We start from the raw sequence: 27051 nt of genomic DNA, 5'->3' as shown, positions 1-27051 counted from the left end.
TAACCGAGTCACTGGTGCTTCCTGCTTTAGTTTTTGCTTATAAGCAGGAATCAGGAGGATAGAGTTATGGTCAGATTTGCCAAATGGAGGGCGAGGGAGAGCTTTGTATGCGTCTCTGTGTGTGGAGTAAAGGTGGTCTAGAGTTTTTTTTCCTCTGGTTGCACATTTAACATGCTGGTAGAAATGAGGTAGAACGGATTTAAGTTTCCCTGCATTAAAGTCCCCGGCCACTAGGAGCGCTGCCTCTGGATGAGCGTTTTCCTGTTGACTTATGGCCTTATACAGCTCATTCAGTGCGATCTTAATGACAGCATTGGTTTGTGGTGGTAAATAGACAGCTATGAAAAATATAGATGAAAACTCTCTTGGTAAATAGTGTGGTCTACAGCTTATAATAAGATACTCTACCTCAGGCGAGCAAAACCTCGAAACTTCCTTAGTATTTGATTTTGTGCACCAGCTGTCCTTTACAAATATACACAGACCGCCACCCCTTGTCTTACCGGAGTCAGCCGTTCTATCCTGCCGATATAGCGTATAGCCCGCTAGCTGTATGTTGTCCATGTCGTCGTTCAGCCACGACTCGGTGAAACATAAGATATTACAATCTTTAATGTCCAGTTGGTAGGATAACCGTAATCTTAGGTCATCCAATTTATTCTCAAATGATTGAAGATTGGCTAATAGGATTGATGGGAGAGGCAGTTTACTCGCTCGCCGTCGGATCCTTACAAGGCACCCCGACATCTCCGTCTCTTCCTCATGCGAATGACGGGGATTTTGGCCTTGTCGGGTGTCTGTAGGATATCCTTCGCGGCCGCCTCGTTGAAGAAAAAATCTTCGTCCAATACGAGGTGAGTAATCGCTGTCCTAATATCCAGAAGCTCTTTTTGGTTATAATAGACGATGGCAGAAACATTATGTACAAAATAAATTACAAATAACGCGGAAAAACACACATAATAGTACAATTGGTTAGAGGGCTGTAAAACGGCAGCCATCTTCTCCGGCGCCATTCTAGACATCAAAACTATGAAATAACACATATGGAATCAAGTAGTAACCAAAAAAGTGTCATATTTGAGAGGCCAGGTCATCTGATGCAGCACTCCATCACTCTCCTTCTTGGTAAAATAGCCCTTACACAGCCTGGAGGTGTGTTGGGTCATTGTCCTGTTGAAAAACAAATGATAGTGGGACTAAGGCCAAACCAGATGGGATGGTGTATCGCTGCAGAATGCTTTGGTAGCCATGCTGGTTAAGTGTGCCTTGAATTCTAAATAAATCACAGACAGTGTCACCAGCAAAACACCATAACACCTCCTCCTCCATGCTTTACGGTGGGAACCACACATGCAGAGATCATCCATTCACCCACACCGCGTCTCACAAAGACACAGCGGTTGGAACCAAAAATCTCCAATTTGGACTCCAGACCCAAGGACAAATTTACACCGGTCTAATGTCCATTGCTCGTGTTTCTTGGCCCAAGCAACTCTTCTTCTTATTGGTGTCCTTTAGTAGTGGTTTCTTTCCAGCAATCCAACCATGAAGGCCTGATTCACAAAGTCTCCTCTGAACAGTTGATGTTGAGATGTGTCTGTTACTTGAACTCTGTGAAGCATTTATTTGGGCTGCAATCTTATCCTCTGCAGCAGAGATAACTCTGGGTCTTCCATTCCTGTGGCGGTCCTCATGAGAGCCAGTTTCATCACATCGCTTGATGGTTTTTGCGACTGCACTCAACGTTCTTGAAATGTTCCGTATTGACTGACCTTCATGTCTGAAAGTAATGATGGACTGTCGTTTCTCTTTGCTTATTTGAGCTGTTCTTGACATAATATGGACTTGGTCTTTCACCAAATAGGGCTATCTTCTGTATACCCCCCTACCTTGTCACAACACAATTGGCTCAAACGCATTAACAAGGAAAGAAATTCCACAAATTAAATTTTAAAAAGGCACACCTGTTAATTGAAATGCATTCCAGGTGACTACCTCATGAAGCTGGTTGAGAGAATGCCAAGAGTGCAAAGCTGTCATCAAAGCACAAAGGGTGGCTATTTGAAGAATCTCAAATATAAAATATATTGATTTGTTTAACACTTTTTTGGTTACTACATGATTCCATGTGTTATTTCATAGTTTTGATGTCTTCACTGTTATTCTACAATGTAGAAAATAGTTTTAAAAAAATAAGAAAAACCCTTGAATGAGTAGGTGTTCTAAAACTTTTGACCGGTAGTGTATGTATAAATGAGATTCAGATCAGATTGTAAGGAAAGAGGAAGAAACCATACAATGAGAGGAAGCGACTTCAGACTATTGAAATGCACCCTGTCTGGAAGTCATCACAACCCAATAATCTGTCCATGAATGCATAGTGCCCCATGTGTCCAGGATGATGTACTACCATGTACTACTGTAGTATTTATTTACAGCCCGAGACAGTCTGTTTATCTAGCTACTACTGTATCAGTCTGTTCAGTCCCAGTCTAGCCTAAACACTGCCTGATCTCTTCCATGTGTGAGAAACACACGCACAATCACCAAACACAGGTATCACCACAAACACACCGGCATCAGCATGTGGTAGTGTGTGGCTGTATGTACGTGCACCAGCCACACACACACAAAACCGTATACTGTTTCCACACAGACGAGCACATTCTGCAGACACACAGAGAGCAGATACAAATTACACTCCGCAGACGAGCCAATAATGTGAATCCTTCAGACTTGAAACAGCACCAATTATCATTCAATCCAATTGCCTCTCCCGGAGAAAGAGAAAAATATCTTGTCTGGCCATCTCTCACACACACACAGACACATCCCTCGTACCTCCCAACCCCCCCACACACAATCTAAGATAGTCCAGGCGGGCCGAGCTGGGCCGTGGGGGTGTCGACAGGTAGCCAGGGTGTGGGGCTGAGTCCGTCCCTGGCTGTCCCCCTGCCGCCATGCTGATAGGCCTCTAATGAGTCCTAATGACAGGTAATCAGCCACGTAATGATGATGACAGGGAAGAGACCTGACATTACTCAGGGAGGGAGGGAGGATAAAGAGAGAGAGAGAGAGAGAGAGAGAGAGAGAGAGAGAGAGAGAGAGAGAGAGAGAGAGAGAGAGAGAGAGAGAGAGAGGGAGAGAGAGAGAGAGAGCAAAAGGAGAATGAAATGGAGAGAGAAATATAAGGGGGAGAGAAAACAGTAGAGGTGAGAGAAAGAGAGAGTATAGAGGAAGAAGAAAGAAGAACATAGATCTCACCTCACACTGAAACAATAACGATCAACAGGCTATCAGGACCACCAACAATATTAGGATTTACATTGGAATCATTTACCAGATGCTCTTATCCAGAGCGATTTACAGGAGCAATTAGGATTAAGTGCCTTGCTCAAGGGCACAGATTCTCCACCTAGTTGGCTTGGGGATTCGAACCAGCGACCTTTCAGTTACTGGCCCAACGTTCTTAACCACTAGGCTTCTATATGTTTGGGTGCAACAATGAAGGGCAGTGAAGATCACAGGGATAGGTTTGGAACTGGGCCCAAGTGACAAATCTTATGGTAGAGTGATAACGGACATCCTGAATGCTGAGGACGACCTTGGCCGTGTCTGTGTGAGGTACATATTTCTTTGTGATTAAGAGAAAGTGAAGGTCAGGAGAACAAGAGGCTGGGGGGAAATTGGAGAAGTCTTCTTGTCTGGTAATAAATAGCTGCTGTACTACAATTTGGTAGTGGTGGATGAGGTCACTTCCCCTCTTACAACGTAAAGCACATTGGGGAAATCCCAGATGCAATTGCAACATAACTTGTGACTATGGAGAACAGAATGGGGCCTAATATAGAGCCCTGAGGGACTCCCATAGGGACTGACAAAGGTTCAGACAGTAATCCTTCAGAGTTGACATGCTCAAATTGACTGGAAAAGTCATTTGAAGACCAGGCAAGAGAAGAGACTGGAAATACAATGTCATGCTGTGAGCCAAGCAAAGTAAAATAATCTCTATAGAATCAAATCCCCTGACTAAATCAATAAATATGCCTAAGCCGATATATTTATTGTCTCAGGCAGATATTTGATATAATTTAGTACTTTAGTAGTTGCACATATGACCTGATGTAAAAGCAAACTGTATCTCATCCCTTTTCATTGTATGAGTAGTTAGCTCCCCTTTGTGTGCATTTTGCAATTCATTACTGCCACAATCAAATTAACATTGTACTCTTGTCCTGACAATCCAACTCCTTTGAATTTCAATCGAGAGAAGAAGAAATGAAAGAGAGAGAGAGAGACAGCTAGGTTGACACATGGAGAGAGGGAAGTGTGGGGGAGGAGGAAAAGGCAAGCGGTAGAGAGGTTTCTAGTACTAGTTTCTAGTAATGTAAACTTCAGGGAAGACGGGTGCAGGAATAGAACGGAGACATTAAGAGTCAGCAGCTCTATTCACAGCAGAGCGGAAAGCGAGGGAGAGAAACGGAGAGCGAGAACAAGTGGGAGAAAAAAAGAGCGGGAGAAGGAGGAGGGCGTTCTGGTTGGCCGCACCAATCTAACGGTCGGGCCAAGCTAAACGAGCGCCCCGTCAATTACCAGAGAGATGAGTTTCCTGTGACCCTCCTCCTCCTCTCTTCTCCCCCTGCTCTTTTCTCCTCCTTACCTTTTTCCCTCCTGTTTTACTGCGGCAAAGAGAGGCTATAGATGTGGATCAGTGGTCATGAAGAATAAGAGACGACAAGAGAGAAACTTCTCTCTCAAGTTTCAAGCTTATTAGTCGTATGTACAGGATACACATAGTATACTGCGGCAGGTAGCCTAGCAGTTAAGAGCATTGGGCCAGTAACTGAAAAGTCGCTGGTTCAAATCCCCAAGCCGGCAAGGTGGAAAAATCTGCTGTTCTGCAGAACAACTGCTCCCCGGGCACCATGGACATCGATTAAGGCAGCCCCCGCAACTCTCAATGTGGAAAACACATTTCAGTTGACTGCATTCAGTTGTGCAACTGACTAGGTTTCCCAAAGTAATGCTTCCTTGCAGGTTCCTTCTCGACAATACAACAACAATAAGAAAAGAAAAGAATACGAACATAAAGTAAATGGCTCAGTAGAAAATAATAAAATGTATCAGAGAAAGGGGGGATTGGAGAGCAGGTGTTTAAATTGTGCAGAATTAGCAATAGTAAATAACGGTCAGGATGCTCTCGATGGTGCTGCAGTAGTATTTGGAGAGGACCCGGGTTGGCATGCCAAATTTCTTCAGCCGCCTCAGGAAGTAGAGACGCTGTTGCGCCCTCTTGACAAGAGTGGTGGTGGTGTTGGTCCATGTCAAGTCCTCTGTGATGTGGACCCAGAGGAACTTTTTATTTTAAAACATACAATCTATCTGCAGTGAAGCCGCTGAACATTACATTACATTACATTCAGTCATCCAGCAGACACTCCCATCCAGAGCGACCCACAGGAGCAACCTGGGTCAGGCGCCCCGCCCAAGTGCACGACAGAAGTCCCCACCCAGTCAATTCGGGGACCCGAACCAGCAACCTCTTGGCCACCGGCCCAAGCTCCCAATCACCAGGCCACCAACCATCCAAGATCCCCCCACAGTTCCCCTTGAGAGCTGCCCCTCAACCACCCCGAGGAACTTCAAACCGCTGACTCTCTCTACTGCAGTCCTGTTGATGTGGATCAGGGCATGTTCCCTCCTCTGCTTCCTGAAGTCAACAATCAACTCTTTTGTTTTGCTGACGTTGAGGGAGAGGTTCTTGTCCTGGCACCACAATGCCAGTTCACGTACCTCCTCCCTGTAGGTTGACTCGTAGATGTTGGTTGTCAGGCCTACAACCGTGGTGTCGTTAGCAAACTTGATGATGGAGTTGGTGTCGTGCAAAGCCATGCAGTCGTGGGTGAACAGGGAGTACAGCAGAGCTCTCCTTTGCAGCTCTTCTATCTTCCATCCCCCTCCTCCCTTCCCTTGTTTAATCAGCCCATGGCCAGTGGCACAGGTCATTATCTAGAGCCTCTTTCTCTCGCCAACGTTTCTCATTCCCACCTAATTCTGTTCTCTCTTCTCTAATCCATTCTACCACTCCCCCCCCAATTCTTCACAGAAGCCTTATTCCAATCCACAGAATTCCAAGGACTTATCCCAATTGGAATTCCAGTCCTGGGAGCGTCCGTGGGGAAAGGGAATCTCGTTCACCTGTGACGACCTCACCTGAGTGAAAAGATTCTAAAGAGGTCAAAGAGGTGAGACAAGGGGCCAAAGACAATCTCTTACACACACATAAATCTATCACGTATGCAACCTTATGTGCATGTGTCAGATGCTCCTATTAGCCCCTATCTTTTCCGTACAGTACGTTATCTTTATTTCTGTCCAGTGTGAGTAGCGCTTTCTAAAATAGCCCATCTCTCCACACGTATGGGCTAATGCAGCAGGCCTGACCCTAATTACCTTTCATTAGCTTAATCCCATTCACAAGAGCAACCACAACAACAAACACACCAAAATACACTCTCACTCTCAGTGACTCCATCTCTCTGGGGCCTCATCAGCCCATTCAGGTGCAGGCTATTTATGGCCCAGCTGAGTGGATGTCTGTCTCGGATGTGTGCTTTCGGGCGTGTTTACTGTGTGTGTGGAGATGAAAGAGAAGGGTGTGTGAGTGTTTGTATGTGTGTAAGGGGGTGTCTATCACAGTGAGGTTGAGTTCGCAGATGTCAATGTGTGTGTGTGTGTGTGTGTGTGTGTTAGCCACCTGTCCCTATACCTCTCTTAAAGGGGCAGTGGGGGTATTTGGTGTGAAATTGGATAAATAGAGAGGACTGTATATAGATAGACCTCTAACCTGTGTGATGATGTCATGTGTTTAATCACAGTGGAAACACAAACAGACAGCGTGGCTATGGAACTACTGTTTATGTCAGTCTCTCTTACACACACACAAACACACTGCTACAGGACACACCACAACTGGTGAGAGCACACACACACACACTTTCGGTCTCTATGGGGGCAGAAATCTGTCGTCGTATCACGTCGACTCATGGAGGGCTTCTCTCAACACACGTGTTTATGTGACAGTCTAAATGACTAACAGAACAACTCCCCTGTGACACACACACAACAAGCCTTCTCAGAAAATGTCCCCCTCACCCCCTCTACCGCATTCTCACTGCCATAGCCTTCCTTGACCAAAGGGACATCAGGGCTGAATACAGGCTCCACTCCTTCTTCCCTGGAGGATAGTTCAAAGCTACACTATCAGAAACTTCACTAGTCTATTGAAGGCCTGTTGTAGGAAACATCATTACTCCCTGTATATCTGTGAGGGAAGGGAGTACATTATGGTTTGGAATCAGGCCTATTTGTCACCTCCCCTCTATCCCGATTACATTCACTCTGTCTAGATATAACTTGTCTTCACACACAGGTCAGTAACACCATCCTCATACGCTGTGAAGCTGCCAGGAGTATATTCAGTGGCACCTGGGAGAGTGTGTGTGGTAGCAGAACCACTCAGGGGCTTCAGAGTGGATCACTGAGGTATTTTGTGTTTATTCTCCAGGGTCAAAGGGGGAGACCTGGGTCAAGCAGCCAGGAGACGGATGGGGAAAGAGAGAGAAAGCAATGTGTGTGTGTGTGTGCATACATGAGTGTGTGTGCTCCCACCAGTTGTGGTGTGTCCTGTAGCAGGGGTAGCAGTGTGTGTGTGTGTGTGTGTGTGCTCTCACCAGTTGTGGTGTGTCCTGTAACAGGGGTAGCAGTGTAGCCTCCAGGATGGCGTTCTGCTCTGTGTTAAGGCCCAGCCACAGGGAGACCAGGAGGATGAGGAGGTGGGTGGCACTGCGCAAGCGAACAAACGCCTGATTCAGACATGCCTGGTTCTCCTCCGCTGCATCTGCCAACGCTATCACCTGACGGAGAGAGAGAATCAGTGCCTGTTGTTATTCACCAGAAGCAACTTATCTAAGCAATTCTGAATCAAGTGTCAACTCTGTAACGCAAAGGTACTTTATACAAGCTATTAGTCTCCTGTTGACACACTCCCATGGCTTGTGAGGAAGCCTGGAAATCATGGTTCACAAGCTATTAACTCAGTCAATTTATTAACTCAGCTTATTACATAAATAAGTATTCACTCAAGCCTCGTTTCCATTGGCATTTAGGGCCAAGTAAAGTCAAGCCAGGTCGTGCTGGCCTTGGTGGGCACAACTTGAATTGTGTTTCCATTATGTTGTCCACTAAAATGATAAGTGCTTGAATGGGGCCCTGATTTAAAGTGCCAATGGAAACAAGGCATCAGGGTCAACACAGGGACTCATCCAAGTCATTCATGTTAATCCCTCTGCTAGAGCCATACAAGACGTTCTCCTAGTCATCAGTAACACTCTCTAGAAGTCAACTCCGTAAGTCATGTGAATGAGCATGGAGGAGGTGGCTCTGTACCGTCTCTAGGTGTGGTCTGAGAGTTGAACCTGAACAGGAGGTCAGTACCTCCATTTTTGGGATGGATGAGGGGGACAACATGAACGAGCGATGACAGAAGAAGACGGATGAAGATGAACAGAACAAGAGAAGGCACGTCAGAGGGAGAGAAATAAGAGATCAGGGGGAAGTAAAGAGGAGGACAGGAGAAAGGAAAGAGTGAGGATATCCTGTCTGTGGATGTGTGACTAATGGGAGAGTACAGGTAAGGGTTGGGGTCAACTCCTTTTTCAGTTTCATCATGGGAGAGCACCTCCATTCATGAACACACTGTAATCTAGAGGGAAACTACAACTAGCCCTATAGTGGTGCATGTAAACTAGCTAGTGGGAGAGTAGTACAATACGGAGAGTCAGACAGCACACAACTGTTTATCTGCACACCACAGGTGGCACCTTAATTGAGGAGGATGGGCTCATAGTAATGGCTGGAACGGAATTAATGAACTGGTATTGAAACACATCCAACACACGGTTTCCATGTCCATTCACTCCAATCCAGCCATTATTATGAGCCGTTCTCCCTCAGCAGCCTCCTGTGCAGCACGCACACACCTCACAGGTAGTACTGCAGCACCGTCAGCCAAACACCCCCCCCATAACCATTAACCCGCCAGAGTCCCCCCTCCACTTCCGTCTCCCCGGCAACCATGTCACTCAGCCAAACGTTAAACAAACATCTCGACCCCCCTCCCAAAGAAAACCTCTAGAGGAAACTGATGTTCAAAGGGGTGAATTTGCTAGTAAAGATTGGTGTGTATTGATAAAAAGCGCCGCCCAGCCAAGCCGAGTCAAATGGAGGTTCCCAGTCAAGGGCTGCATTGTGTGGGACCAAACGCAGCGCTGATTGATGCCAGCTGAGGGGAACACAGAGGCACATTTAACCAGAAAGGCCACGACACCATCCTAATTCATATGGGTTATAGTGAGAGGGATGGGGGAGCGAGATTTAGTCCAGTGCAAAGACTAGTCGTAAAAAATGTGTCACTGAAAAATGTCAATAGTAGAATTCTTCAGCGATGTCTTCAACAATTGTTTTCTGAGTTATATGTGGAAATTATAAATAAAATATTCATATTACCTTTAACATTCTGTGTTGTGTCTGTATTCTTTTTTATATATAACATTTACATTTTTACATTTGAGTCATTTAGCAGACGGTCTTATCCAGAATGACGGGTACAGACAGATTTTTCACCTAGTCGGCTCGGGGATTCAAACCAGCGACCTTTCGGTTACTGGCCCAATGCTCTTAACCGCTAGGCTACTTTATGAATGGGAAAATAGAAATGACCGTACGTTGACTGCATAGAATTCATACATAGACTTTGAATGTTGGTGTTATAGATCAGAATGTCAAACTGCACAGTTAATTACCATGAAGTGCTTAGCTATAAATGCTTTATGAATGGGAAAATATATTTGACTTTGCTTTGACTGCATAGAATTCATACATAGAACCTTCATGTGTGCGTTATAGACCAGTACGACCAACTTAGGCCTAATTTTGATATGGAGGAGGGCTGTTAATGAGTTACGATATGAACCTCAACTACACGATTTTATCCATAAAATGTACCCTGACGATTCAACCCTGTGGGGATCTTCATGCACCATTAACCTCAGTGAGGAAGAAGAAGAACAAGAAGAAGGTCACAGGCCTTTACCGGACAGTGAGGGAAATGGGGCTAGAACAGTCTATATATCAGCATCATTTTCAAAACGTGGCTTGGCCTTTAGGCTAATTCAGTATCACTGGTATGGCAGAAGCACACTTTTGAGAACAGCCATAATGATGACACTACGCTTTCATTGTAATGACGCATCTATTAAGATACCTAAATATGAGCTCTTCTCTACAGATATGCTACGGATATATGTAATTAACCTTTAATAATGCGGTTGGGACCTGTTGTAACATGTTCATGAAATGCTTATAGATGAGTAATGAATGAGTTATGGATATGTATTTATGGATATGTAGTCAAAGTAAATCGTTACCAAATAGTCATAACCCTTATACAACCCCTAGCATACTGTGTATAATACAAAACAACTGTGAGCCCATGAGAGGACTAAGCGTTCATATAGAAGTTATAACTCTTCAGGCCTATCCACCATGATCCACAAGGTAGACACCAGCAGATCGTACTGCATACCTACAGGTGTATATTGAACGCATTTAAAATGTCGACATGTGTGTGTGTGTTCCTGCGAGTGTATGTGTGTGCATTTGTATGTGTGCCACTGTGTGTGTGTGCCACTGTGTGTGTGTGCCACTGTGTGTGTGCCACTGTGTGTGTGCCACTGTGTGTGTCACTGTGTGTGTCACTGTGTGTGTCACTGTGTGTGTGTGTGTGTGTGTGTGTCTAACGAGAAGCAGGAATGAGAAGCGCCTGTCCCTGCCCTGGGGGGTTGGCCTCAGTCCTCCTCCCCCATAATACCCATCAGTATACCCACAGTATGTGGCACCATGGCTGCCCACTATTTTCCTCTACAGACAGATTCTACCCAAATTACACCAGGCTAAAAATACTCTGGTCCCTGTTGGGATAGCACATCTCCGACCAAAGATAAGTCTTCAAAGATTGGCCAAGAAAACATATGATTCCTGGAGGTCCAAAGCCACAGAAGGAGAACACACACAGCCTGAACACACGTCTGTGTGTGTAGTCAGTGTATGAATCAGTTGTAATTTTAGCATCAGCGGTGGCTGATTGATACTGTGGGGTTTGTGGTGGCTGCTTGCACCTTGGGGAGAGAAAGAGTTCAATAGAAAAACATTTGGAAGGTTCTGGGAGGGTTTGGATAGTGTTGTGTGAACGTTGCTAAGATGTGGGTCTGACTTTTACTTTTCATGTAAAGCGACAAGGACACAGCTATTAGCAAAGAGGTATGCTCAGTTTAGCCGGCAGATTAGACACTTCCTGCTCAGTTAGCCACAGCAAGCACTATGGACAACCTCCAAACACCACCCACATCTCATACCGAACACATGCCCACACACAGCAGAGGTGAGCTGTGCACCATCTCTGTCAGTGGAAAATGACAGTGATGTCTTTGGCAGAGCGCTACGTGGCCAAACTCATCGGTCTCTCTGGGGAGGAGGACATACAACAGGAGAGAGAGAGGAGAGAGAGAGAGAGAGAGAGAGAGAGAGAGAGCAAGAGAGAGAAAATGGAGAAGGGAGAGGAGCAACATTTTCCCATTTAAATCTGAGTGCAAAGTAATGTTTATAGAGTTAAGAGGTATCCAGCATATTTCGTCTTTCAGGATAATACAATGTTTCTGTTCACTGCATGTGTGTGATTAGAAAGTGGAAAATGTCACCCATATAGAGAAAAGAGGGATAAATAGGAGAGAAATCACCAGAGAGAGGGAAAGAGGAGGAAAGAGAGGGAAAGAGAGCGGGAGATGGAAGGAGTCAGTGTAGGGAGGTTCAGACGGGGTTCGTGGTATCCACTGAGAGGTGTGTTGTTCACCCTGCCCAAATGAAGCGCCATTTATAGATTTATAGTGGTTTAAAGGGATATGTGTATGTGTGTGATTGTCCGCTAAGCCTCTCAATCCCACGGTACAGTATAGATAGACTCACTCTTTCCAGGTTATCATTAAAACGGCCATTAAAATCAGACTTTAACGATGGCCAGAATCAACATGCCCATTTCCTTAAGTGCATTCACCCAGAGTGCAGTGCAAGGCGAGCTGAAAACTAGCAGAAGGCAGCATTACGGCTCAAAGACACTGTTTCTCTTCTTCGTACAAGACTGATCGGCTGCTCTCAGCCATCCTACTCTGAATTTCTTCTCTCATACACATGTACACACACACACACACACACACACACACTATCATCTCACAGACTCACAAGCGTATAGGGAGTTAACGTAAGGGAGTTAACCCAAACAAACAGACACACAAAAATGGTACACACACACACACACACGCGTGCACGTAATGCATACAAACACAGGCACCCTCTCAAGACAGTGTTTAGACAAGGAAAGAGTGTGAGGTGGTGCGAGAGAGCCCTACAGATACGAGAGAGAAAAGTGTTATGTAATGGTTGCCATTTTAACCATAATTTGAAAACATGTCACTGTGCATTGGGATTTCTGTTGTTTTGTTTCTTTGATGCCATTAAAGTTTGTTTGCGTTTGAGCTTGTGAGAGAGAGCGAAAGAGAGAGGACATGTTTGAGAGACAGTGACAGAGAAACAGAAAGAGAGAGAACAAGTTAAAGAGACAGTAACAGAGAGAGGGGAAGCGCCTGAGAGAGCTTTGCAGCGATTAGCATCTCGCCAGCCAGTGGATAGGGCAGAGACAGACAGTAACTGCTTTTGTCTTTGGTGACGGCCGCGGCGCAGCTACCACAGATAACACTGTCTTCTCAGTTCTGATAAGAGAGAGGGAGAGAGAGGATGATCTGGCAACACACTGGCCTTGTTTATAGAAGCCTTCAGAGGAGGAGAAAGAGAGGGAGAAGAGAAAGAAAAGGAAGGATAGTGATTTGATCTGGCAACCCACACAGGGGCAACATGAGATGAGTTATCAGCGGTGGTGGCAGGCTCTGAACCACACCACCAAGATAAAGCTGCTATGATCTCCTCTCCTCTCCCTCTCCTTTTTTATGCTGTTTATCTCACGCTTTCATTCCAGATGTGTTCGTGTCCAAATCCAGAGTAGATCCATGTGTATTGGAACACACCTATCCTCTACTTCCGCTACCCTACAGCTTTCAGATTGGACTTTTATTTGAAGGGTCTTCATTCAATGGCTCTTTGCCCATTCTCTACTCCATGTGAATGGTTCTCTATATCATCAAGGCAGCATGAGGTGTGTGTGTGTGTGTGTGTTCGTGTTCCTCTGGTTTCAGACATTATTATTGTTCACAGACAGCTAATAAAATATGACTATTTACAACCTTCCCTGGACTATCAAAGACAAGGCTTCACTTTTGTTTTCTCTGTGAGAAGACGAGGGAATGTGTGAGACCAGAGGGCTTGGTGGGGTTGTTTTTCCACAGAGAGAGAGAGAGAAAGAAACAGAGAGAAAGAAAAAACGAGAGAGACAGAGGGACACATAAAGTACAATACCATTTCTCTGAACTTTCTATACTTCAATGATCTCACTTTTAAATTTAAATCAACATTGATCACATCGCACACATCCACTGAGAGTGTAAATGCCATAACAAGCCAAGAATGACACCAGAAGATCAAACAACCGCCCAGTTTCCCCCCACGTCCCTCCCTACTGTAGGTCCCTACACACCTTCCACCCAACCCACCAAGGTCACTAGTTCATCCCCTGAGTCTGGGCGGTCCGGCCTTACTGCTCCAGACAGGGTGCTCAATTAGACACACACCCTGCCAGAGAGACACCCAGCCTGGGATTACTATGAAGGAAGTGCAGACCGCACCATAGCTCCAGGCCTCCTGATATAAACCTGGGAGTTGACCTCACAGGTTTAAGGTTGAACCCCACTGTAACCAGTGCTTAGTGGTTCCAACCAGGCCCACCGAGAGCTGAGATAATGGGGCGTTGGCCTGGTCCAAATGTGAAGGAAGGGGGCCGCACACAAGAGTAGAGAGAGATGTGTGTGTGTGTGTGACCAGGTGATGAAACACTCCACTATACACCCCTACAGGGAAAGGGAGATACCTAGTCAGTTGTACAACTGAATGCATTCAACTGAAAACTGCATTTAACCCAACCCCTCTGAATCAGAGAGGTGCGGAAGGCTGCCTTATTCGACATCCACGTCTTCGGCGCCCAGGGAAGAGTGGGTTAACTGCCTTGCTCAGAGGCAGAATGACAGATTTTTACCTTGTAAGCTCAGGGATTCGATCCAGCAACCTTTCCGTTACTGGCCCAAAGCTCCTACCCGCTAGGCTAACTGCCGCCCCAGGGTTGCAGGTCTCTCAAACACACATCCTGTCCCCTCCATTAATCTCTACCACACACTCCCCACCTACAAATGACTACAACTGCACTGAGTACACCTCAAGAGCACACAGCTGTGTGGCGGGACACAAGTTCAGAGAGATACACACACTCTTCCTCCTCCAGCACACCGCTGGGCTTCATCCCATCATACACTCTGAATCAAAAAACCCTAATATACCCTGACAAATGCACACACTCACACACACTCCCAAAGAGAGAGACACTCTCTGCACACAGTCAAGACTCATTTCACATTTATCTTGGCTCTTTAGAAGTGAAATAATTAATTGTTTCTGGCGTAAGTTAGCCTACAGGGCTAGTTTTGATATCACAGCTGGGAGTTTGAGGACTTCGCTTTATGTGAATATACAAAGGGTTGTGTGTGTGAGAGTGAGTGAGAGTGAGTGTTTCAAACTCATTCAAGCTGTCCTCACTAGTCAGTGCACATGTTTTACACAGGGTGGAATGACCTGGTTGGCCCTCTTGCTGAGTTCACTTGTTGTAAAAAACACACACACACACACACACACACATTCAAATGCTGTTTGTCGGTCGGTCTGTCTGTCTTTCACTCTCTTTCTCAAAACAACAGACACAAACGTCCAAAGGTCCACACCTGCAACACATCCATACAGAGCATCAGTTTTTACACACACAGACATACTAAAGTGCTTAGTGAGCATACTCGGACGATGCTCTGTCATTGGTCATTGGAATAGTGTGTGTGTGTCAGTGGACAGTATTTAGTCTCTCTCCATACTGTTTCCATATTTAGCCTCAGCCAGGCTAACTGAGGCCTCTAATCACACAGGACCTTTCTCTACTCATTTTAGCACACACACTCCCCTAGCCTGTCATTAACAGCTCTCACACACCTCCCAGGCTTCACACACACACACGTGCATAAACACACACATTCAATTTAATTTATAGACACGTGCACTATCAGGCAAGTGCACACACATATTGCATATAAACCCATGAATACAGGATGCACACTCTCTCTGTCCAGAAAGTAAATTCCACTGGTCCATTGGGTAATCCCTTGCCTTGTCGATCTTTTTGTTCCGTCTTCCCAAAGAGACGCAGACCTGATTAGCAAGTCAACACGATAGTGGAAAACAAGACAACTAGAATGTACTCATGTTCCTTTCTAGTGTTAAATTCACCCCCCCCCCAAACAACATTCTTTATCAGAAAACACATCAGCTTTTTTAAATCCCTTGATTTGAAAGTTAGTTATTGACTCTAGTGAGATACATGGATGTGTGTGTGTGTGTGTGTGTGTACTTGCTCAATCACTCGTCATTGTCTATCTGTTTGTGTGCGAGACAAAAACAAGGACATCAAATCTAAGCCAGACACAACATTGCAGATCCTGGCTACAAATTAGCATCAAACAGAGAGAGACACTGGAAAACCCAAACCCAAACACACACACACAAAAAAACCCACTCCCAGACACTAGAGGTTAGACAAGGTAAGGGACATGATCAGTTTGGGGTACACTGCAGTATTTTTCAACTATGGTTTTCAGGAGCGCCCATGGCTGCATGTTTTTGTTCTAGCCTAGCACAAACATCTCATTCAACTAATCAAAGGCTTCAGGATTAATTAAGTAGTTGAATCAGAAGAACTGGGCTAAAACAAAAATGAATGTCCAACCTTGGGCATTCCTGAGGACCGGAGAAGAGAAACACATCTGTAGAGGATGAGAGGCTTTTGCTCTCCAACACGGTATCATAACAGACTTCATACAAGCTAAATGCAGGTGTCACTTTAATAAGGCAACGGTATGAGGATCTCTCTCTCTCTCTCTGCCACTCTCTCCCTTCCATCCTCTACTCTGTAATGGTTTGGTTTACATAAGTCCACATGACTTACCCCCTCCACTTAGCTCCGCGATCACGTTTCCTGAAAGTGGACTCTGCTGACATGTTTCTGACCCCTGAAATGGGGAGCGAGTGCGTGTGCATGTGTGTATGCGAGCTGGTTGGGCTCCACTGGGGCACGTTAGCAAGGCTCTGACATGTGCAGAACTCTCAGTGGCTGGATTAATATTGAAATAAATATATCAATATATCCATGTTAGTGAAGGGCTGACATGTGTGGAAGTCTCTGTGGAAAGATGAATATATATTAAAAGATGAATGACATAAAGCAGAAAGACACATTTAGAGTCGCCTTGGGAGAAAGGGGGAGGCTAATTCAGGGAAACACCAGGATGCCAATGGTAGAGAGAGAAAGGAAGGGGAGGGGCGAGGGAGGGAGTGTGAGAACTAGTCAGAAAGAGAGAAATGAAAGTAAGGAAAATACCCCCTCAAATAGTCACAGTCCACACACACAAACCTCCCAAGGGGTCACAGAGGAAGCCATAGATTTGAAGCAGTCCAGACCAGTGACCCGAGTAGCCAGTCTACCTTTGGCACAAGCACACACACACGACTGAAATTAGGGCCTTGGTCCTGGTCCCAGTGTAAATGACAATAATTGTGAGGTTTTGAAGAGGTCTGGCAAATAGAGACCTGTAGCAGGACTACAAACACTAGAAGAAGCATGATGCAAAAAATGCTAATTACATTTCTATGTAAGAAATGCTAATGCTACCATAATGCTAACGAGGCTAATGATCATCATCTGTAAAATGACTTAACATTCCCCTCCTCCCTTTCTAATGCTAATCCCGAGGAACGCCACAGTGAGGGCATTGTCCTGCTACCTCTCCCCTCCCAACACACACACATATAACCACGCACCACACACACTGAAAATCATACGCATGCCCACAGACGCACGCACACAGCCCTCGGCTATGTCTCGACATCGCTCAAACACAGCACTATTTGCCTGTTTGCTTTTCTCTCAATGGTCTCCTTTGAACAGGCCATGCTGAGTACATAGAAAAAAAGCTAATGAAGGAGAGAAAAAACCAGGGGAACTCACACGCCTTCGCCCTCTGATTACAGAGTAAATATGTGTAATCTTATAAAACGGGCATTGTCTGCGGGCGGAAGCGGCATACACACTGCAAAGAGAGTGGAGCGGCAGGACATGTTGACTTTGGAGAAAGCGCTATTGGAGAAGTGATCAGTCAGAGACACACACAAGTATGCATACACACATTTATACACAAGCAAACATACGCACAAATCCATATACAAAAATGCAAAGGCATATACTGCACTGTACAAACATTATGCATTACCTTTTCCATAATATGATTATGTGCAAGTCCACACACACTCACAAACAAACACACACACATACGTTGCGATAGCAGTTAAGCCTATATCCTAAACAAATATGATTCAGATCATCACCATTGAAGAAAATCATCACTCATGTACACTATGTAGTATATTTCCACCATTGTCCATAAGCCTGTTGGAATGCTGTGTGTGTGTGTGTGTGTGTGTGTGTGTCTGGGTTCATGAAACAGACACACCCATTCATTTCATGCACTGGGGCCAAAGAAGGTAAAATCAGTAGAATTATTAACATGCAGTGTCGCGTGAACCAGGCTGCAGCAGCCAACATACGTATCAGCCATTACAGACCACAGGGTTAGAACAACCTTTATACACACACGCACACAACAAGAGATCAGCATCCAAAATCATAACCATAAACATACATGTTAAGCAATGGACTAATCTCGTATGAGCAAACCACTTTAGTCAGTACAGGACAGGCCTGTAATAGTGAGTTCCTCTGGTCCCAGTAGATAAAGCCCCAGGCAGAGCATTGTTGTTGTTGTTTCTTTGTCCTCTGCCACTGTCTATCTCTCTGCTGTCTACAACAGGTTTCCCCAAGCAGGCAGACGGAGCCAGAGACAGATAGGGACTGTGTGTGTGTGTGTGTGTGTGTGTGTGTATTTCAAGAGAAGAGATAGCGAATGCTGCTAGCCACTGGCACTGTGCGTATGGGTGTGTGTCTCCCAGGAGAGAGCAAGGTGGTGTGGGCTCACATACTGTACTGAAGCGCTTCGCTTTCATGACATCACCCATAATCCCTTGCGTTCCCTTAGGAAGTCAGTGAGGACTGCCTTCTGAAAAACCCCACACACAATCTGCTGAAGCCTATCCAGCAGTATATATTTTCCCAAACACAGTCATTGACCCATTTCCCAAGCATCTCTGGTCCTGCCATTGAATTCCCGGAATCAGAGGAGAGGGCCGTGACATGAAAAGCTGAGTGCTAGCTGAGCGAGAGAAAACACTGCTGGTGCCAACACTGGTGTGTGTGTGTGTGTGTGTATGTATGTATGTATGTATGTATATATGAGGTTTATACACTTCTACTTCAATGTTACACTTCAGTGTTAATATATAACTAAAATATAAAACTTATGATACAAAAAAATATAATTGAATGAAAACAGTGCATAGTGAGAGTGAGCGAATTGTGACTGGAGGACGAGGGCCTCCTGGAGATCAGGGGGTTTAGTGAAGTCTGGAGCCCAGCTCTGTGGGACAGACATCAGGGTGAGACATCCCCAAAAGACCCCAATAACGAACCTCTGTGGGCCCGGGGCTAATGAGCACCTGTGATCGAGGCGAGGGTGTGTGTCTGTGTGTGTATGCTTGTGCGTCCTTCCGTGCGTGTGTGCTTGCCGGTGTACAGGAGTGCGTGTGTGTGCTTCTCACTTTAATTACGCTGTGTGTATAATCCCGTTAGCTGGTGGCTAACCTCTGAGAGGCTAATAACAAAGGACCAGTGGGAGAAGGCATGCTCCATTACAGTGTGGAATCCCCTCTCCACTCAGGCCGCTAAGAGCCACTCAGCAGACACAATGAGATTAGGGCTCTAAACCTGTGGAACACAGAGGAACACTGGGCCTGTGGCATGTGCTAAGCCCTCCCTCGCTGAGAGGAGAAATGACATTCTTTAGCCAGAGAAGAAAAACACACTAGGGGATAATGACATAGATGTAGAGTGGACAGAATGCACTGGGAAAATGCCCCGGTTTAGTTTAAGTGCAGGGAAAAAGACTTTGGGCTAAGAAATAGAAAGCATAGAACGTACTGGAGAAATGATAGCCGTTGAGTGTAAGTGTAGGGAACCTGGATGAATTCAATTTTGTCATTAAAGCACGTGGAAATGACTCTGGGCTAATGGCATACTGTAGAACTAGACTTGTATTTGATTTTTATTTTTCACCTTTATTTAACCAGGTAAGCCAGTTGAGAACAAGTTCTCATTTACAACTGCGACCTGGCCAAGATAAAGCAAAGCAGTGTGGTAAAAACAACAACACAGAGTTACATATGGAATAAACAAAACGTACAGTCAATAACACAATAGAAAATCTATATACAGTGTGTGCAAATGTAGTAAGTTATGGAGGTAAGGCAATAAATAGGCCATAGTGCAAAATAATTACAATTATAATTTAGTATTAACACTGGAGTGATAGATGTGCAGAAGATGATGTGCAAATAGAGATACTGGGGTGCAAATGAGCAAAATAAATAACAATGTAAATAACAATATGGGGATGAGGTAGTTGGGTGGCCTAATTACAGATGGCCTGTGTACAGGTGCAGTGATCGGTAAGGTGCTCTGACAACTGATGCTTAAAGTTAGTGAGGGAGATAAGAGTCTCCAGCTTCAGAGATTTTTGCAGTTCGTTCCAGTCATGTGCAGCAGAGAACTGGAAGGAATGGCGACCAAAGGAGGTGTTGGCTTTGGGGATGACCAGTGAGATATACCTGCTGGAACGCATACTATGGATGGGTGTTGCTATGGTGACCAATGAGCTAAGATAAGGCGGGGATTTGCCTAGAAGTGATTTATAGATGACCTGGAGCCAGTGGGTTTGGCGACGAATATGTAGTGAGGGCCAGCCAACGAGAGCGTACAGGTCACAATGGTGGGTAGTATATGGGGCTTTGGTGACAAAACGGATGGCACTGTGATAGACTACATCCAATTTGCTGAGTAGAGTGTTGGAAGCTATTTTGTAAATGACATCGCCGAAGTCAAGGATCGGTAGGATAGTCAGACTGTATAGACTAGACTGGAAATGACACATTCCTTGATTAATAAAGCCCAGGGGGAAAGACAATGGGCTAATCTCTACGATACTTAGTGGGCGAGCCAATATGGCTAGCTAATTGAATGGCTGCTGTGTTCTTAGCAACAGAGTAGAATGAGAGAATGTGATGTGGTAAACAACAAAGGACTGAACATTCTAAAATATCTAGATAACCCCAAGAAGGCTGTTCAACTGGCTATCCTGCTATGTAGTTCTGTATTGTGATGTCCATCTATGTTCTAACAGGTTTTGCACAGTCACATGCATTTGCACAATGAAACACAGATTGGATTGAAAACACAAGAACTGGATTGACTGACACCACTTTGATTTCATCTCATGTGGTCATGAAGGAAAAGAGACGAGGGGAGGACTGAAATATTTCTGTCTCAGTCTCTTTTAGGCTCCCCCCCCCAAATAATAGAGCCAGACACATGTTTGTGATAAAAGTCCACCACATCCAGGGGAGTCCCATAGACAGAAGCATTACAAGTAGGTACAGCACTGTACACCCCAGACCTCCTCTAGCCCCCATCTCTATCTGCCTTTGGGCAAACACCTGGGCCTTCTCCATAGGGACAGAGACGGAGGGTGGTGTGTGTGTGAGGGGATTGTGCAGACTGGCAGAGATGGGCTTTGCTGTGGCTCCTCTCAGGGATTTTACATTCTTAGATAAAGCACCCCAGTCCCACGCCCTCTCCCCTCTCCCTCCTTCTGTGTATGGCCTGAGGGGGCAGGAGACGACACACACACACACACACCACTAATCAGTGTTCCATATGGCACCCTTTTCTCTATTTAGTGCACTAAATAGGGAATAGGGTGCCATTTAGGACATAACAATAGTCTGTGTGGCATCCACTCTTTTACATCATAGATATTTCTCTTTGAGTATCTGGTCACAGACACCACTTAAGATGCTAAACAGTGCTTCCTCTAGATTGGGTGTAAGCAAACATTTCGTGCTGCAAGCTACCTAAAGCCTTTTTCATGATGACATTCTTCTGACCCAAGAGGTACAGGAAGTGACACAGTATTTATTGCCAGAGGCTGATCCCTGTCTGGCCATGACCCACGAGGAATTAGCCACAAAACACTGCTCTGCTCTACATATGTATACAGTACAGAGGTGTGGGTCTCCAAGAAAATAATGATTTAACATTGGTTTAAATACTATATCAATGTACATAGTAAGGTATTTATTTATGGGACTTGCAATGAAAATGTAAAATCCTACAGGAGTACCCTGATACGCCAATCTTCATACATTCTTATGAGACGACCATAAGAATGATCTCCCAACAGTAACAAGACTATCTCTATACAACACTGGTTTCCATATGACATCACATTTGTAAAGACAGGCTTTTCCAGAGGCTTGACTGTGTCACACACACTCCTCTAGATCAGTCACTCTCTGTCCCCCACTCTTATACACACACATGCCTATATGTCAGTCAGCTATATGAAAGACAGTCATTCATTGATATGGTAGACATCCATAGAGGAGGGCCCCAGTGACTCCTAAATGTGCATGAGGGGTATGCTGTATGTTCATTATTCCTGTGTGTGTGTGTGTGTGTGTGTGTTTGAAGGCCAGTTTGAAAGGCAGTCTCTCAGGTGCGGCCTGTGTTTGCGTAGCAGATGAAAGGTCAGGGGGACCTGAGGGAGTTCCTCTGTTTCTCCTTTTTTTCTGACATTGGGGTATTTTACTGAGGAAAACACACATTTACACATCTCAGTGGACACGCACGCACACACACACACAGCGCTCAGAGAGTACCCCAGCCATTAACCGCGAGGGCCTCACGTACACAGTGGGATCTGTGTTTAGCCATGTTTAGCCATGTTTAGCCGTGTTTAGCGCTCCATTTGGGGCCAGATAAATCAGCCGCTGTCTGAGAGAAGCCTCCATTACTGGAACGAGGGGCCCCAGAGCGGCCTGTCAGTCAAAACTAAAGCGTCCCACCTCCTGCTTTTGAACTGCTAATTACAGAGAGCCTCCGCTCAACTCAAACTCAGCTCCCAGACAACTAGCGCTGCGGCCAGCTAGGTTAGCGCGCTAATGCTAACACGGAGGCCATTTTACCTGAGATAAACGCTGGGCAAATATTTATTGAAACGGCTTGCCGGGCTTTCCCCCTCACTGAGCCCACCCTCCTTCCCCTCTGCATCCTCCCACCCAGAAACATATTTCCCGGTCCAGAGTGACAGCAGTGTGCCTTCACTCAGAGAACAACAGCAGAGGAGAAAAACAGGAATGATAAGGCTAGGCTAAAATAGCCCTCTGGCTAACCTCTCCATACCTGCCACAGATTAATCAAACAGAGAGTTAAAGGGAGAGCCAGGGTGAACTATAAACTGTGGGGCCAGGATGAGTAATGGCTTTTTAAGTAGTGAGAATGAAAAGTGGAGGAAACAGACACCTCTGGCCAGCTCACATACACATTACAGAGCAGGCCGCATCTGGCCTTCATGAATAAAATATAGGAGGAAGAGATGAGGAAAGAATGAACAAAGGAAATATTATCCCCCTGTATATGGATGTACACCAGACCAGAAAAATCACAGGCCTCTCACAGTATCTCTCTGTTCTCTGGATGACAAACAACACGCACAAATGCTTTCTTAAAGTCACACACACATTAATGAGGGGACGTCCCCTAACCGACAGCCCAGCCTGACCACAGATAAGATGCAGAATATTTACCAATCTGACATTCGACGATGCTGTTCTTAGTTCATCCAAATTACACATGTACCTCATCTACCACTTGCTGAGTCTCTGGGTCCACAGACTACTTTCTTGGTATCCATAATATTAGGCAAATTTGTCATTTGAGTGTACTATCCCTGACTAAGCACAATAAGACACGTAGCTAAAACAAAACTTTAACCCCCCCGTCCTCGTCATTTACAATCACATTTGGCATGTCAAAAGACTAAGACTCATGACTGACACAACCCCTGTGAGTAATAACCCCTAACTAAAGCGCTGAGCTAGTGAGAACCACCATAGCTCACAGACCTTCAGAAGGGCCATATAACCCATACCCACCCAGAGATATGAATAATTAATTTGATGCGTGCATCACTCTTCCCAGTAGCCCGTCGATAGCGTCCATTATGGGGTGCGTGTATACATTACAGCACGTATAGAGTGTCAGAAATTTCCCGAATCCACAGTGGGTGGCAGGCGCTAGCGGGAAGCGGCAGCAGGAAGGGATGGACAGACTGACACTGGAGCACATTAGACAGACTAGAGAGTCATACTGTATAGAGAGAATCACTCAGGGTTCTAGTAATGCTAAGGGACAGGCAGCAGCGCTGGGTCAGCATCTACAAGCATTAACAAAATAAAGAGACACTGATATATTAATAGCATTAGCTGGCACTGTGACATGCAGTGCATTTAGACTGATATCTGCTATGAACAGCATTGTCAAAATGACAGAAACAAAAATGAATGCAATTAATACAATTCTAAAGACTAGAGTAATGACTTACATTGCTAAATTATATTACACAGCTTTTTAATACATATTATAGTTAGGGATGGGCATGGTTATTTTTATATTCTAATATCCAAACGGACGTTAGTATTTGAATACATGTGAGAGTATTCATAAATAAATTAAATACTCATAGGCCAATTTGAACACTAAAAGGCTTTGCCTAAATTAAACTATCTATGGATATAGCTGGCCAAGGATATACCATGACATTTGAAATTCTTAATTCAATAAAACTCCAAACTTTTGAACGTAGTTTTTATGACGTGCGCCCCGTAAAAAAGACATGTCTACCGTAGAAGCATACGCAGGTTTCACACGTTTGTTTTATTGTTATATATTATTGTCCAATAAAAGTGGTACTGTCTATAGTCAGTGGCTCCATGTGTAGCAAGCAAGCAACGTGGGAGATCTCTAATCAATGCAAGATGGAATTCAAATTACGGAATTAAGTTAGTTAAATGAGGAGGAGTAGGCTACAACGAGCAACCATCAGGTAGGCTGTTGTTTAATCTGCATGTAGTTGTTGTAGACCAGGACAGGAAGCGCAGTAAAATTGCCTCAATAATTCTAGGTAGCGAGCTAGCTAGCTGGCTAACGTAGCTGGCTATCTTAGCTAGCTTCTTTACATCAATTTGATGCAGTCAAGACAGGCACTACCAGATGGAACGATAGACAACCTATGGCATCTACAGGTTTGTCTAATTAGCGCTAGTCTGTATGTATGTATGTATGTATCTCTCCCTCTCCCTCCTGTGTCAAACTCACCGGGAAGAGCGGCACCTCTCCTCCCAAGTCGTACAGGCTGCGCAGCAAGCAAGTTCGCAAGTTTAATAAAAACAATTTCAACACATGTATTTTGACTATCTGAATATCACAACAACAAAAAAACTGTCATGATGTTATTTGAATAGTGAAATTATTTCAAATATCCATCCCTAATCATAGTAACCAAATGTAGCCTATTAATAGCTGGATATAGAGAAAAAAACATTCCAACCTAAAGGGCCTGCATGACCCCCAATGCATTTGCAAACTACACCATGTCCGTGCAATTAGAAATTCTGTCCGGGACAGTAGATTTCTGGCCAACTGGCCCAGCGAGAAAAAAAGTGAACGTTGGACCCTTCGCCGGCAACAAAACTTGAACACTGATCCCAGTTTGTAAGGTAAGTGTCCCTTTAAAACTGTACCAGTTTTGAACCTTGTGGTGTTGGGTATGAGTACACCTCGTAGTGGACCTTATGGGCAGTGTATCTACAGTGTGAGAGCTCTGCATGGTTCTACTCAGATAGGCGTAATGGTTAAGTACTGACACATTAAATATCTAATGATGTCACCCACTCCCAGAGCTGGAAGAGAGCTAATGAACAGCGTTAAAGAGTTCCTCACCAAACGAGCCCCTACTGTAAACAGTGACGGCAAGGGACCATCACTTTCAACGTCAGACAGTCTACACCACTCAAAACACACACACACACACGCGCGCTCACACACACAGAACTAATACAGTAACCCACACACAGTTGGAACTCATCAGCCGACACACACATCATCAGACACTCACAATGGGAACTTCAAATCAAGGCAAACACACACACACACTATAATGAATCCACAAACACACTGTCCCACACTCCCAACACACTCCGAACCATACAGAGGTTTCTAATCAGGCTTCTTTGTGTAATCATCATTTAAAAAGGAAGGCTCCAGCATCAATTACCCTGGCCTCCGAACCTGAGAAAAATACTGAGAGAGAATGTACACACACACACACACACACACACACACAGAAAGAGAGACACAAACGCTCCTACATTCTTATTACAGCCCGTCTACCGAGTTAGTAAATAATGTCTAATTTGGCGATAAGGCGCCCCTAGACGAGGACAGAGATAGATGGGTGTGTATGTGTGTCTGTGTGCATGTATATGTCTTTGTGTTTACAGGGTGTGTGTGTGCGCGCAAGCATGCATCCGTCTTTGTGTATGTGTGTGTGCCTGCACAAGCACGTGTGTGTATGTTTGTGTATTCCTGTGTGTGTGGTCATGGCAGTATGTTTGTCTGCTATAAGTATACCATAGTGTGTGAGCTAGCACCTCAGTAGTAGCAGGAAGTGCATAAATCAGCTGTGTAGGCCCATCACTTTGTAAATCAACACTAGTGCACTCATTACTCTGTGTGTGTGTGTGTGTTTGTACAGTAGGTGTGTGTGTGTAGGTGTGTGTAAATCACCATATGGTGTGAGGTAGGGAAAAATCAACACCTCACAGAAGTGAGGGGAGAGAGACTCTCCATCATGTTTCTAAATGCTATGTGCATGCCTGAGTGTCCTAGTCTAATGTGTGTGTGTGTGTGTGTCTGACCTGGCGGTACGTGCCCTCCATCAGTGTGTCTAGGTTCTGCAGGGGGGCGGGGGTCTTGTCTTTGAAGCGGGTCAGGAGACGGCGTTGGATGGCTCTGAACTGGATCGCCCGCTCTGACAGGAGGTCCTGGTACTTCTCTGCACTCACACGCAGCTAAACGAACACACACACTGAATGTTCTACCTCTGAATGTTCTAACACAGCAGGCTGTACCTACAAACACAACTCATGAATGTGTGTGTGACAGTGTGTCTGTGTTCAATACATACCTCAAAGTGGTGGTCGACAGTCTCAAAGTACTCAGCCAGAGGTATAGGGCCTGCAAAGCTGTTTCTGAAGTCTTTGACTCCCTGCTTGGCAAAGTGGCGGTCGAAGCGCTGCACCAGCTCCTTAGCCACCAGCCAGATGTTCTCAAAACTCTCACTCTGGATACGGTAGCGCTCTGGAGAGGAGAGAAAGGGAGAGGGAGGTAGAGAAAGCTCAACTCCACATCAAACAAGTGCTAGAGGATGCTGCGTGTGTGTGTGCTCACGGGAGGTCTTGGAGGCCAGTACAGTGACTCTGGGCCCTGAGAGGAAGTGGAAGGCCAGAGCGTTTCCCTCCTTGTCCTCAGACTTCTCCAGAAAGTCTACAACACAGAGAGGGACATTCAGTGAGAACAATATGAACTATAGAGTCCACTGGTTGACACAGATA

General features: G+C 45.2%; 1 pseudogene; it reads right to left on the bottom strand.

The window, feature by feature from the left end:
* Positions 1 to 27051, bottom strand: part of LOC123491285 — a 202868-nt pseudogene that overhangs the window by 92285 nt on the left and 83532 nt on the right.

This window comes from Coregonus clupeaformis, chromosome 7 (assembly GCF_020615455.1).
Source record: "Coregonus clupeaformis isolate EN_2021a chromosome 7, ASM2061545v1, whole genome shotgun sequence".
NCBI classification, from domain to species: Eukaryota; Metazoa; Chordata; class Actinopteri; order Salmoniformes; family Salmonidae; genus Coregonus; species Coregonus clupeaformis.
The sequence above is the reverse complement of the archived record's forward strand: the minus strand, read 5'-3'. Positions and strand labels throughout refer to the sequence as shown.